This window comes from Saccopteryx bilineata, chromosome 6, assembly GCF_036850765.1.
Source record: "Saccopteryx bilineata isolate mSacBil1 chromosome 6, mSacBil1_pri_phased_curated, whole genome shotgun sequence".
NCBI classification, from domain to species: domain Eukaryota; kingdom Metazoa; phylum Chordata; class Mammalia; order Chiroptera; family Emballonuridae; genus Saccopteryx; species Saccopteryx bilineata.
This window is the reverse complement of record NC_089495.1, coordinates 54,171,173-54,180,065: the sequence shown is the minus strand read 5'-3', so window position 1 is coordinate 54,180,065 and position 8,893 is coordinate 54,171,173.

Sequence of the window (8,893 nt, the reverse complement as noted above, 5' to 3'; positions counted from 1 at the left end):
TCAATGTTTCTGAGTTTTGGGGATATATACCCAGTAGAGGGATTGCTGGGTCATAAGGTAGTTCTATTTTCAGTTTTTTGAGGAACCACCATACTTTCTTCCATAATGGTGGTACTACTTTACATTCCCACCAACAGTGGATGAGGGTTCCTTTTTCTCCACAGCCTCTCCAACATTTGCTATTACCTGACTTGCTAATAACAGCTAATCGAACAGGTGTGAGGTGGTATCTCATTGCCGTTTTGATTTGCATTTCTCTAATAGCTAAAGAAGATGAGCATCTTTTCATATATCTGTTGGCCATTTGTATTTCTTCCTGGGAGAAGTGTCTATTCATATCCTCTTCCCATTTTTTTATTGGATTGTTTGTTTGTTTGTTGTTGAGTTTTATGAGTTCTTTGTATATTTTGGATATTAGGCCCTTATCTGAGCTGTTGTTTGAAAATATCATTTCCCATTTAGTTGGCTTTCTGTTTATTTTGTTATCAGTTTCCCTTGCTGAGCAAAAACTTCTTAGTCTGATGTAGTCCCATTCATTAATTTTTGCCTTCACTTCTCTTGCCATTGGAGTCAAATTCATAAAATGCTCTTTAAAACCCAGGTCCATGAGTTGAGTACCTATGTCTTCTTCTATGTACTTAATTGTTTCAGGTCTTATGTTTAGATCTTTGATCCATTTTGAGTTAATTTTTGTACAGGGGGAGAGACTGTAGTCCAGTTTCATTCTTTTGCATGTGGCTTTCCAGTTTTCCCAGCACCATTTATTGAAGAGGCTTTCTTTTCTCCATTGTGTGTTGTTGGCCCCTTTATCAAAAATTATTTGACTATATATATGTGGTTTTATTTCTGGACTTTCTATTCTGTTCCATTGGTCTGAGTGTCTATTTTTCTGCCAATACCATGCTGTTTTGATTATCGTGGCCCTATAATAGAGTTTGAAGTCAGGTATTGTTATGCCCCCAGCTTCATTCTTTTTCTTTAGAATTGCTTTGGCTATTCGGGGTTTTTTATAGTTCCATATAAATCTGATGATTTTTTGCTCTATTTCTTTAAAAAATGTCATTGGAAGTTTGATGGGAATTGCATTAAATTTGTATATTGCTTTGGGTAATATAGCCATCTTGATTATATTTATTCTTCCTAGCCAAGAACAAGGTATATTCTTCCATCTCATTATATCTTTTTCGATTTCCCTTAACAATGGTTTATAGTTTTCATTATATAAGTCCTTTACATTCTTTGTTATGTTTATTCCTAAGTATTTTATTTTTTTTGTTGCAATCGTGAAGGGGATTATTCTTTTGAGTTCCTTCTCAGTTGTTTCATTGTTGGCATATAGAAAGGCTATTGACTTCTGTATGTTAATTTTGTATCCTGCGACCTTACTGTATTGGCTTATTGTTTCTAGTAGTCTTTTTGTGGATTCTTTGGGGTTTTCGATGTATAGGATCATATCATCTGCAAAAAGTGATACCTTTACTTCTTCTTTTCCGATATGGATGCCTTTTATTTCTTTGTCTTGTCTGATTGCTCTGGCTAGAACCTCTAGTACCACATTAAATAAGAGTGGAGAGAGTGGACAACCCTGTCTTGTTCCTGATTTAAGGGGGAAAGCCTTCAGTTTAGTGCCATTTAGTATGATGTTAGCTGATGGTTTATCATATATGGCCTTTATCATGTTGAGATATTTTCCTTCTATACCCATTTTGTTGAGAGTCTTAAACATAAAATTGTGTTGTATTTTATCGAAAGCCTTTTCTGCGTCTATTGATAAGATCATGTGGTTTTTGTTCTTTGTTTTGTTGATATGGTGTATTACATTAACCGTTTTACGTATGTTGAACCATCCTTGAGATTCTGGGATGAATCCCACTTGATCATGATGTATTATTTTTTTAATATGTTGTTGTATTCGATTTGCTAGTATTTTGTTTAGTATTTTAGCATCTGTATTCATTAGAGATATTGGTCTGTAGTTTTCTTTTTTTGTGCCATCCTTGCCTGGTTTTGGTATGAGGGTTATGTTGGCCTCATAAAATGTGTTTGGAAGTATTGCTTCTTCTTCAATTTTTTGGAAGACTTTGAGTAGAATAGGAACCAAGTCTTCTTTGAATGTTTGATAAAATTCGCTGGTATAGCCGTCAGGGCCTGGACTTTTATTTTTGGGGAGGTTTTTAATGTTTTTTTCTATTTCTTCTCTACTGATAGGTCTGTTTAGGCTTTCTGCTTCTTCTTGACTCAGTCTAGGAAGGTTGTATTGTTCTAGGAATTTATCCATTTCTTCTAGGTTGTTGAATTTAGTGGCATAAAGTTTTTCATAGTATTCTACAATAATTCTTTGTATATCTACGGTGTCCGTGGTGATTTCTCCTCTTTCATTTTGTATTTTGTTTATATGAGTTCTTTCTCTTTTTTCCTTGGTAAGTCTTGCCAAGGGTTTGTCAATTTTGTTGATCTTTTCAAAGAACCAGCTCCTTGTTCTATTAATTTTTTCTATAGTTTTTCTGTTCTCTAATTCATTTATTTCTGCTCTGATTTTTATTATCTCCTTTCTTCGGCTGGTTTTGGGTTGTCTTTGTTCTTCTTTTTCTAGTTCCTTAAGGTGGGAAGTTAAGTGGTTCACTTGGGCTCTCTCTTGTTTGTTCATATATGCCTGAAGCGATATGAACTTCCCTCTTATCACTGCTTTTGCTGCATCCCATAGATTCTGATATGTCGTATTTTCATTTTCATTAGTCTGTATATATCTTTTGATCTCTGCACTTATTTCTTCTTTGACCCATTCATTTTTTAAAAGTATGTTGTTTAGTTTCCACATTTTTGTGGGATTTTTTTCCTCTTTTTTGCAGTTGAATTCTAGTTTCAAGGCTTTATGATCAGAAAATATGCTTGGTACAACTTCAATTTTTCTGAATTTGCTGATATTGTTTTTGTGGCCCAACATATGGTCAATTCTTGAGAATGATCCATGTACACTGGAGAAAAATGTATACTCAGTCACTTTGGGATGAAATGTCCTGTAGATGTCTATCATATCCAGGTGCTCTAGTGTTTTGTTTAAGGCCACTATGTCTTTGTTGATTCTCTGTTTGGATGACCGATCTAGAGCCATCAGCGGTGTATTGAGGTCTCCAAGTATGATTGTATTTTTGTCAGTTTTTGTTTTAAGATCAATAAGTAGCTGTCTTATATATTTTGGTGCTCCTTGGTTTGGTGCATATATATTAAGAATTGTTATGTCTTCTTGATTCAGTGTCCCCTTAGCCATTATGAAATGGCCATTTTTGTCTCTAAGTACTTTTCCTGTCTTGTAGTCAGCATTATCCGATATGAGTATTGCTACACCTGCTTTTTTTTGGATGTTATTTGCTTGGAGTATTGTTTTCCAGCCTTTCACTTTGAATTTGTTTTTATCCTTGTTACTTAGATGAGTTTCCTGTAGGCAGCATACAGTTGGATTTTCTTTTTTAATCCATTCTGCTACTCTGTGCCTTTTTATTGGTGAGTTTAATCCATTTACATTTAGTGTAATTATTGATACTTGTGAGTTCCCTATTGCCATTTTATATCTTGCTTTCTGTTAGTTTTGTGTCTTGTTTGATCCTTCTCTTTCGTTTTTCTATCTTTTGTTTTTATTTGGTTGTATTCCATACATCTTTCCTCTGTTGCTATCTTTTTTATCTCATGTGCTTCTGTGATGGTTTTTTCAATGGTGGTTACCTTTGAGTAATGAAAAAGGTCCCTACCCTGTTCATTGTAGTGAACTATTTTGTGAGTACTTTTGCACTCCATCATCCTTTGCTACTGTTAATCTCCATCTTCTCCCCCTCTTTCTTTTTGTTGTTGTCACAGTTTAAATTTGGTTTTATTGTGTTCTTCTTGGAGCTTTTACTTGTGGCTCTGTTTTTTTTTGTTCTTTGTATCTGATTGGAGAACCCCCTTTAGTAATTCCTGGAGTGGGGGTTTTCTGATGATAAATTCCCTCATCTTTTCTGTATCTGTGAATGTTTTTATTTCTCCTTCGTATTTGAAGGATAGCTTTGATGGGTATAGTATTCGTGGCTGAAAGTTCCTCTCTTTCAGGACTTTAAATATTGGGGTCCACTCTCTTCTAGCTTGTAGAGTTTCTGCTGAGAAATCTGATGATAATCTAATGGGCCTTCCTTTATATGTTGTATTCTTCTTTTCCCTGGCTGCCTTGAGAATTTTTTCTTTGCTGTTGGTTTGTGTCAATTTCATTATGATATGCCTTGGAGTAGGTTTGTTGGGGTTAAGAAAACTTGGAGTTCTGTTTGCTTCTTGAACTTGAGGCTTTAGTTCTTTCCACAGGCTTGGGAAGTTCTCATCAATTATTTGTTTAAGTATGTTCTCCATTCCATTTTCTCTCTCTTCTCCCTCTGATATACCTATTATTCTTATGTTATTCTTTTTGATGGAGTCAGATAATTCTTGTAGGGCTATCTCATTTTTTTTAATTTTTGAGTCTCTTTCTTCTTCTCTCTGTTGTGCCTCAAGTTGCTAGGACAAGGACAATTTAAGCCACCAAGGAGTACTACTTGAGTTTCTTCACCATGAATATTACTGGCTTTCAGAATTGTGAACAAGGGATTATGGACTGTAAAAGAAAATAAGGAAGACATCTTTGTGTCCTACAGCAATGAAGGATTTCTAAAGCAGAACTTGAAACACACAGAATACTAAGAAATTTGATTATATTAAAATGAAATATGTCTATTTCACAAAAAACACCCTAGAGAAATCAACAGATGCCAGGTTGGGAGAAGATATTTGAAGTGCCTAAAACTGACAAGGGACTAATATCTAGCATATGCTAGAAATGTCCCCAAATTAATAAGGGATCTTAAATAAAAAATTGGCAAATTTAGAAGAGAAAAGGCTAAAAGGTTAAAAAGCATGTAAAAAGATGCTCAAATTCAAGTTTTCATCTAAATGGAAATTAAAGCAATGATATTACTTTATATCTATTAGTATGACAAAAATTTGGAAGTTACATAATGCTCGGTGTTGGCAGGGATCTAAGGATACATAGAAATCCCTGTGCTCCAAGGAGGGAGCATAGATCAGTGCTGCCATTGTGAAAAGCAATATGGCAGCACTCTGGCAAATTGAGCACTGGGAATGCAGACTCTATGGCCCATTTCACTCATATATGGAATCTAATGAGCAAAATGAACTAACAAGCAAAATAGAAACAGACTCATACATAGAGAGCAGGCTGACAACTATGGGGAAAGGAATGGACCGAGCAAAAAGGGACAAAAAAGGAAAAGAGGTCATGTGTATGGACAACGGTACGGTGACTGTGGATTGGGAATGATGGAAGAGGGTATAGGAAGGGTACACTGTAATTGACAGAGACTTGACTTGAGGGTGAACACACAGTATGGCATACAGAAGATGTGCTGTAGAACTGTGTATCTAAAGCTGTATAACTTTGTTAACCAGTGTCTCCTCAATAAAGTCAATTAAAAATAAAAAGAAAACAGATAAAAATAAAATATTGATGAAAATAAATAAATATTAAAAAAATAAATCTAAAAAAAACTGTAACAAGACTTTTTGTGTGTGTGACAGAGACAGAAAGGAAAGAGATGAGAAACATCAATTCTTTGTTGCAGCACCTTAGTTGTTCAATGATTGCTTTCTCATATGTGCCTTGACCAGGGGGCTACAGCAGACTGAGTGACCCCTTGCTCAAACCGGTGACCTTGGACTCAAGCTGGTGAGCCTTGCTCAAACAGATGAGTCCACGCTCAAAGCTGACAACCTCGGGCTTTCAAACCTGGGTCCTCCCCATCCCAGTCAGATGCTCTATCCACTGTGCCACTGCCTGGTCAGTCCTGTAATAAGACCTTTAATTAAAGTATATAACTTTAGTGAAAAACATGGTTAAGTAAGTGAAAAGAGATATGATGTTCATTAACAAGAAGACTTAATTTTACAAAGTTCACTTTCCTCAAATTGATTAATAGATACAATTCTTTTTTTTATTTTTTAATTAAAAATTTAAATTTATTGTGTTAACATGAATTCAAGTGTCCCACTCAATATAACACCCTCAACCACCACCAACATACCCTCAATTCACCCTCTTCCTCCCGTCTCCCTACCTGCCCTGCTCTCCTTGCCTCTGGGACTTGTTGTTCTGTTATATGTATCTATGTGTTATGTATATATAATTTGGCTAATGCCTTCACCTTCTCTGATCCTGTCCCCGCATCCCCCTTCTCTCTGATAGCTGTCCCTCTGCTCCCAGTGACCCTACTTCTGCCTCTGCTCCATTCCTCAGTTCACTGTGTTCATTAGATTCCACATATAAATGAGATAATATGATATTTGTCTTTCTCTGCTTGGCTCATTTCACTTAGCGCAGTGGTCAGCAAACTCATTAGTCAACAAAGCCAAATATCAACAGTACAACGATTGAAATTTCTTTTGAGAATCAAATTTTTAAACTTAAACTATATAGGTAGGTACATTCCTTATCGAGGTAGCACCCACACATGGTATTTTGTAGAGCATGTGGCTTGCGAGCTGCAGTTTGCAGATCAGGGACTTAGCGTAATAATCTCGAGGTCCATCTATGCCATCGCAAAAGTTTAAGATTTCCTTCTTTTTGTGGCTATGTAGTATTCCATTGTGTATATATACCACACCTTTTTTTATCTACCCATCCACTGATGGACAGGTATCAGTCTGTTCAGACTTTTTTCACAGACGTCAGTGGAGTGTTGCCACTAGACTGCTAGGGCCTTTGAGACCCAGAGATTTGGTCTGCCTACAATCTGGACAAGTTCTACTGAGTATCCTGTGAGGCAGAAGCACCAGTCATATTCTTAGTAGAGTGCAGGAGAAAGTTCTGTCCTGAAGCCAGAAAACTGACTCACTGCTACACCCCCTGCTTCCTGGCTTACTTCTCAGAACTTTCAGTCACCAAAGGATGGGTCAGGAGGGATTCCCAAGGGTGGGGCAGTTGCTTTCCCCTAGGCCAGCGGTTCTCAACCTGTGGGTCGCGACCCCGGTGGGGATCGAACGACCAAAACACAGGGGTCACCTAAAGCCATCGGAAATACATATTTATAATGTAACATTATAATGTAAATTATACATTTATATGTAACTCCTGGCACTGTTGGAGAATGACTCAGCACAGAGGTTCCAGTGGCCGTACCCCACCGTATCTCTCCCTGGGTCACCAACTTCACACTTTCCTCATGCAACTCTCGTCCTCCCAACCCTCCCTCACCAGAGCTCCAGGTAAGTGGCTGTGAATAAGGTTTTCTGTGCTGGCTCTTTAAGACAGAGACTGCATCTCTGAGAGCTCCATCACTTTCTCACAGACAGAAACCTCCGGCTCTTTTCACTGCCAAATGCTATATGGGCACCTCTTCTAGGCTCTGGGGCTCTAGGCTGGGGCACCGTCCTGGGGCATTGGACCTTCCCCTCTCAGGGCGACCCTCCCCGCAGTGAGAGTCCCTCCAGACCCTCAGCCCCACTAGCTCCTGGAGCAGGGCAGCCCTTTTTGCTTGTCTGCCCTTCCTACCAGTCTTGATGTGGCTTCTTCTGTGATCCTTGGTTATGGACATCTTTTCATTTAGTCCAAAGTTGGTTTTTCAAGGTGATTGTTCTTAAATTTCGTTGTAATCCAGTTTGGTCCTGGGAGGTGGCAGTTGGAACATTCACCTACTCTGTTGCTATCTTAGAATCCCCTAGATACAATTCTAACAAACATCCCAATAAACATGTATGTGTGTAGCTTAATTAACTTATTCTAAAATATATAAGAAAGAGCAAACAGCTTTAAAAAATTTCCCAGACATTTTCTCTCTCTTTTTTTCAAGAGAGACAGTAATGGAGAGAGATGAGAAGCATTAACTCATAGTTATATCATTTTAGTTGTTCATTGATTGCTTCTGATAGGTGCCTTGATCAGGGGGCTTAAGCCAAACCCCTGGCTCAAGCCAGCAACCTTTTTGCTCAAGCCAATGGCCTTGGGATCATGTCAATGAGCCCACACTCAAGCCGTCAATCTTGTGGTTTCAAACTTGGGACCTCAGCATCTCAAGTCTATCTGTCTACTGTGCCACCAGGGTCCCCCCCCCCCCCAAAAAAAGAGCATGATAGGACATCAACAAGATCTCAAGATATATTTATAATATTAGAGTAATTAAGATATTTGTATTGGCATGGGAACAGACAAGCCCATAGATGGAAGAGAGTAGAGAATTCAGAAGCAGACTATGCAAATATTGAAACTTGATATGACAGAGGTAACTTTGAAGATTAATGGGGAAACAAGGGAACAAGTAAAGATTAAAAAAAAAAAAGGTTTCCATATTTAAAAATGAAATAGTTACCAAATCATAAAACACACAAGAAAGTAATTTCGGATGATTTAGAACTTAAGCTAAAAACATTGAAATAGGAGTGAAGGGAAGTGTATTTATTATATCTGTGGAAGAATTTCCTCATCTATATCCCAGAAGCACAAATCATTTAGTAGAAGTTTGATAAATTTGGTTACATTAAAATTGAGACACTTGATCAAATGGCCACATAAAGACAAATCACAGCCTAAGGGAAAATCTTTGCAACATATATATAGTAATCAACAAAAGATTTCTATCCGGAATCTATAGGTAACTAATTGAAATTATAAAAAGTCAGAAACTCAATGGATAAAATGAACAAAAGCTACAAATGTCTTTGTAGGCAAAAACACATTGAGGCAATAAACACGTGAAAAGATGTTCAACCCCTTTAATAATCAGGAAAATACAAATTAATAATTAAATGTAAGCCTTTACATCTTACAGAGTGGCTAAAAGAAAAAAAAAATTCTGCCTGACCAGGCAGTGGCACAGTGGATAGA